This window comes from Lolium perenne, chromosome 2, assembly GCF_019359855.2.
Source record: "Lolium perenne isolate Kyuss_39 chromosome 2, Kyuss_2.0, whole genome shotgun sequence".
NCBI classification, from domain to species: domain Eukaryota; kingdom Viridiplantae; phylum Streptophyta; class Magnoliopsida; order Poales; family Poaceae; genus Lolium; species Lolium perenne.
In genome coordinates, this window is record NC_067245.2 from 328,291,275 (window position 1) to 328,297,274 (window position 6,000).

Genomic DNA, 6,000 nt, shown 5'->3' on the forward strand with positions numbered 1-6,000 from the left:
CCGTGAAACAGCAAAACTGGAACTTTCTGCTTTTGATTTCGAAATGATCTCGTTCTTCCTCTCGTTTCTGCCTCGAACCAAGGATGCTGTGGCATGCAGGGGAGAGAAGAGGAAGTGCTTCTCACCCAGGGTGGTCGGAGACGAGGAGGAGGGGCTGCCGGCGACGAGGACGAAGGAGAGGCCGGGAGTAGATGAAGCAGATGGTGGAGAAGGCGAGTTGCTGCGGGCGTCTTCGACTCCGTGAAGACGTCCAGGACGAAGAGGCGGACGACGCGGTTCCGTTCCCGTGGTCAGGTGAGGTCGATGGTGCCCATGGCGATGGCTGCGGTCGTCGCAGGCTCCGGTGAAAACCCTCTCTTACGTACAGAAAAAGGGTGGAGAGGGCGGCGGCTTGGAGAGGAGGAAACGGGAGCTAGGTTTCCTGGCGTCTTAAGGAGGAAAGGAGGCAGGTGGCAAGCATCAGAGAGGGAAAAAGAATCATGCGGTGGCTGCCTGGTTCGTACGACGAGGAAGACGACGAACATGACTCTCCACACGGTTAAAACTGGGCTGGGCTAAACGTCTTGGCTGGAAAGGCCGTGTGGTAGGTAGCTGATTGAGAAAAAGCTGCCGGCTGGGTTTAGCTTAGGTCTGGGTTTAGGTTAGTTTTTCCTTTATTTCTTTTCAGTTTTCAGTTTTTATTTCTTCTCACTTTAAATTCTTTTCTGAAATTTGGGGGAAGCAGATTTGAAATTTTGAAAAGGACTTTTGAATTCAGAGAAGGCTCAGCCTTGTATACCAACTATGGTAGGCTTGAGTACAAGAAGAAAAAGAGAAAGAGTGGGACATAGAGAAATAAAAAGAAGATAAAATATTTGTTAAACCTTAATGGCTCAACCATTTGAGGAGGTAAACCATCTCAAGATCATAAAACATGTGCATTGCAAAATAGAGAGGAGAGGTAGATTTATAGCAACCATATAAGAATTTTGGCATGACCTATTGAAAGATAGATCAAGTAGAGATATAGGTTTAGGCTTGTTAGCTTTTCTTAGAACATCACAAGAGGAAGGGGATGAACCAAGAAAGAGGAAGAGGAAGAACAACAAGCAAACAAAGAGAAAACCAAAAGCAAATGCAATTTATAAAAGTCAAAGGTGGTGATATGCATGAATGCAACATGATGAGATGATAACAATGCAAGAAAGGTAAAAAAGGATCTAGGTATTACTCTTGGGATGTTACAAACGCCCCCCCCCCCCCCTTGAAGGAATCGCGCCCCGAGATTCTCAGGAAGAAGAGAAGAAGGACGGGTACTCGGAACGGAGTTGATCTTCCCGCTCCCAAGTTGCTTCTTTATCAGAATGGTGCGACCACTGCACCTTGAGAAACTTGACAGAGTTGTTGCGAGTACGGCGTTCAGCTTCATCAAGAATCCGAACGGGATGCTCTTTGTAGGAGAGGTCTTCTTGGAGGTTGATACGTCCAATTTGCATCACTATTTTATATCATAATTTGCTGTTATTCATTGATATATTTCATATTGGGACACATTACTTATGTTATTTCATCTATTTTGCATGTTTCATCATTATTGGAGGATCGAACACCAGAGCCAGGATTCTGCTGGAAAAAGCACCGTCAGAACGCAATATTTCGGAAGATCAACTCTGGAAGGAAATTATACCAAAAATCCTATTTTTCAAGATGACGGAGGAAGCCAGAAGGAAGAGCCAGGAGGAGCCAGGGTGGGCCCACACCCTAGGGCGCCGCGGCCCAGGCCCTGGCCGCGCCGCCATGTGGTGTGGAGGGCCCACGGCCCCTTTCGCCTCTTTTTCTTCGCCAAACCCTTCGTCCCGAAGACCTAAGCCACAGAGGGTACCTCGCGAAGAGTTACAGCCGCCTCTGCGGGGCGGAGAACACCAGAGAGAAAAGAGCTCTCCGGCGGGCAGGAATCCGCCGGGGAAATTCCCTCCGGGAGGGGGAAATCGACGCCATCGTCACCGTCATCGAGCTGGACATCATCGCCATCACCATCATCATCATCTCCACCATCATCATCGTCGTCATCACCGCTGGACACCGTCACTGCCATAGCAATTTGGGTTTGATCTTGATTGTTTGATAGGGGAAACTCTCCCGGTATCGATTTCTACTTGTTGTTGATGCTATTGAGTGAAACCATTGAACCAAGTTTATGTTCAGATTGTTATTCATCATCATATCACCTCTGATCATGTTCCGTATGATGTCTCGTGAGTAGTTCGTTTAGTTCTTGAGGACATGGGTGAAGTCTAAATGTTAGTAGTGAACTATGGATGAGTAATATTCAATGGTGTGATATTTAAGTTGTGGTGTTATTCTTCTAGTGGTGTCATGTGAACGTCGACTACATGACACTTCACCATTTATGGGCCTAGGGGAATGCATCTTGTATTCGTTTGCCAATTGCGGGGTTGCCGGAGTGACAGAAACCTAAACCCCCGTTGGTATATCGATGCAGGAGGGATCGCAGGATCTCAGAGTTTAAGGCTGTGGTTAGATTTATTTCTTAATTACTTTCTTGTAGTTGCGGATGCTTGCAAGGGGTATAATCACAAGTATGTATTAGTCCTAGGAAGGGCGGTACATTAGCATAGGTTCACCCACACAACACTTATCACAACAATGAAGATTATTTAGCCGTATGTAGCGAAAGCACTAGACTAAAATCCCGTGTGTCCTCGAGAACGTTTGGTCATTATAAGTAAACAAACCGGCTTGTCCTTTGTGCTAAAAAGGATTGGGCCACTCGCTGCAATTATTACTCTCGCACTTTACATACTCGTACTTTATTCAACTGTTACATCAAACCCCCCTGAATACTTGTCTGTGAGCATTTACAGTGAATCCTTCATCGAAACTGCTTGTCAACACCTTCTGCTCCTCGTTGGGATCGACATTCTTACTTATCGAATATACTACGATACACCCCCTATACTTGTGGGTCATCAAGACTATTTTCTGGAGCCGTTGCCGGGGAGTGAAGCGCTATTGGTAAGTGGAATTGGTAAGGAAAACCTTTACTGTTGTGCTGATTTTATTTCTGCCTGCTGCTATAAGTCATTATAGAGAGATCTTCTCTTCAATTTCTATTTGGGAAATCTACTACTACTGCAACGGTAGTGGATGAAGCACCAGGTGAGGAAGTAATACCATATAAAATACCTATGAAAATTATTGAACGTGTTATGGATAACCGCTATGAAGGGGATGGAACTGTCCATCCCGGTGATCATTTACTGTTTTTGCATGAATTATGCGGGTTATTCAAATGTGCAGGTATTGCTATGGATGAAGTGAGGAAGAAACTATTCTCTTTATCGCTGTCTGGTAAAGCGGCGCATTGGTATAAATTACTGGATAATGGGGATTCTCTTGAATGGAATGATATTGTGCCCCGGTTTTATTCTAAGTTCTATCCTCCAAGTGAAATTCATAAGGATCGGAATAGCATATATAATTTTTGGCCTCATGATGGAGAGAGTATTGCCCAAGCTTGGGGGAGATTGAAGTCTTTAATGCTCAAATGCCCCATTCATGAGCTTCCTGGTAATGTTATGATTGATCATTTCTATGCAAGACTTTCTTTTCAAGACAAGACCTTGCTGGATACTTCTTGTTCTGGATCATTTACACGCAACAAAGAAGAGTTTAAAAGGGACCTTCTTGATCGAATCCAAGAAAATACTGAAGGATGGGAGAACGACAAAGATCGAGAATCAGGTATAATTTATGATTATAAATGCATTGAAGCTTTTATGGATACTGATAAATTTCGTAATATGAGTGCTACATATGGTCTTGATTCTCAAGTTGCTGTAAATCTTTTTAAAGCTTTTGCCTCTCATTATGAATTGCCAAAGAAGAATTTTGATAAGTATCATGAACCGTATAAAGATAAAATTGATTCATCTATTAATAAATGTGTTGTAGTTGAAACTGCTGATCATGTTATTCCTGAAGCTTATATTGAAAAAACTCCTTTCCCTACTAAAATGAAGGAGTACTCTGTTATAAATAGTGCGGTTCATAAAAGTGAAAAGAAACCTGTAGAACCTGAAGAACAAATAAAAGTTGAACCTGCTGTTGCAATAGTTAAAGATCTTGTGACTGAAAATGTGGAGGATGGTCATATTATTTTCTGTGAAGATGCTTCACATATTGTTTCACATCCTAATAAACCCAAACAAGCTAGTGTTCCTATGCTATCTGTTAGAATTGGTGATCATTGCTATTATGGATTATGTGATATTGGTGCAAGTGTTAGTGCTATTCCGTACGAGCTTTACACGGAGATTATGCACGAAATTGATTCTTGTGAACTTGAAGATATTGATGTGGTTATTCAGCTGGCTAATAGAGAAACTATTTCTCCAATTGGTATTATTCGAGATGTGGAAGTTTTATGCGGTAAGATTAAATATCCTGCTGACTTTTTGGTACTTGGTTCTGCTGCTAGTGATTATTGTCCTATTATCTTTGGTAGACCTTTTCTAAATACTTGTGGAGCTATTATAGATTGCAAGAAAGAGAAAATTTTGACTAAATTTGCTGGTGAATCTTATGAGTTTAACTTCTCTAAATTTACTAAAACTCCTTATAAAGCTGATTTGCCTAGTAATGATATTAAAATGGAGCAATGTGCATCTATTGTTCTTGTTCCTAATAATCCTTTGCAGCAACATTTGGAGGATAGCGAGAGCGAAATTTTTAGGAAAGAAAGAGATGAGCTTGAGGAAATTTTTCTTCGTCAACCTATTCTCAAGCATGATTTACCGGTGGAAGATTTGGGTACAACACCGCCACCTAAGGAAGATCCTGTTTTTGATTTAAAGCCTTTACACCGATAATCTTAAATATGCTCATATTGATGATAAGAAAATATATCCTGTTATTATTAGTTCTAAGCTTTCAGAGATTGAGGAAGAAAGGTTATTGGAAATATTGAAGAAGCATCAAGGCGCTATTGGCTACACTCTTGATGATTTGAAGGGGATTTCTCCTTCTATTTGCCAACATGCTATTAATATGGAAGATGATGCAAAGCCTCGTTGTTGAACCTCGGCGTCGTCTAATTCCAAAGATGAAAGAAGTGGTAAGGAATGAGGTACTACGACTCCTTGAAGCTGGTATTATATATCCTATTGCTGATAGTAGATGGGTTAGTCCTGTAATCGTGTTCCCAAGAAAGGAGGTATGACTGTTGTGCCTAATGATAATGATGAGCTCATTCCTCAAAGAGTAGTTGTAGGGTATAGAATGTGCATTGATTTTCGAAAAGTTAATAAAGTTACTAAAAAAGATCATTACCCTTTACCCTTTATTGATCAAATGCTAGAAAGATTATCTAAAAATACTCATTTTTGCTTTCTTGATGGTTATTACGGGTTTTCACAAATTGTTAAAGCTAAAGATCAAGAGAAAACCACTTTTACCTGTCCCTATGGAACTTATGCTTATAGACGCATGCCTTTTGGTTTATGTAATGCTCCTGCTACTTTTCAAAGATGCATGTCTGCTATTTTTCATGGTTTTTGTGAAAGTATTGTAGAGGTATTCATGGATGATTTTTCCGTCTATGGGAATTCTTTTGATAGATGCTTGCGAAACCTTGATAAAGTTTTGCGAGAGATGTGAAGAAACTAACCTTGTTCTTAATTGGGAGAAATGCCACTTTATGGTTAATGAAGGAATTGTATTGGGACATAAAATTTCTGAGAGAGGTATTGAAGTTGATAGAGCTAAAGTTGAAGCAATCGAGAAGATGCCTTATCCGAGGGATGTTAAAGGTATTCGTAGTGTTCTTGGTCATCTTGGGTTTTATAGGAGATTTATTAAAGATTTCTCTAAGATTTCAAAGCCTCTTACTAATCTTCTTCAAAAAGATGTACCATTTGTTTTTGATGATGATTGTAAGGAAGCGTTTGAAACTCTTAAGAAAGCCTTAACAACTGCTCCTATAGTTGAACCCCCTGATTG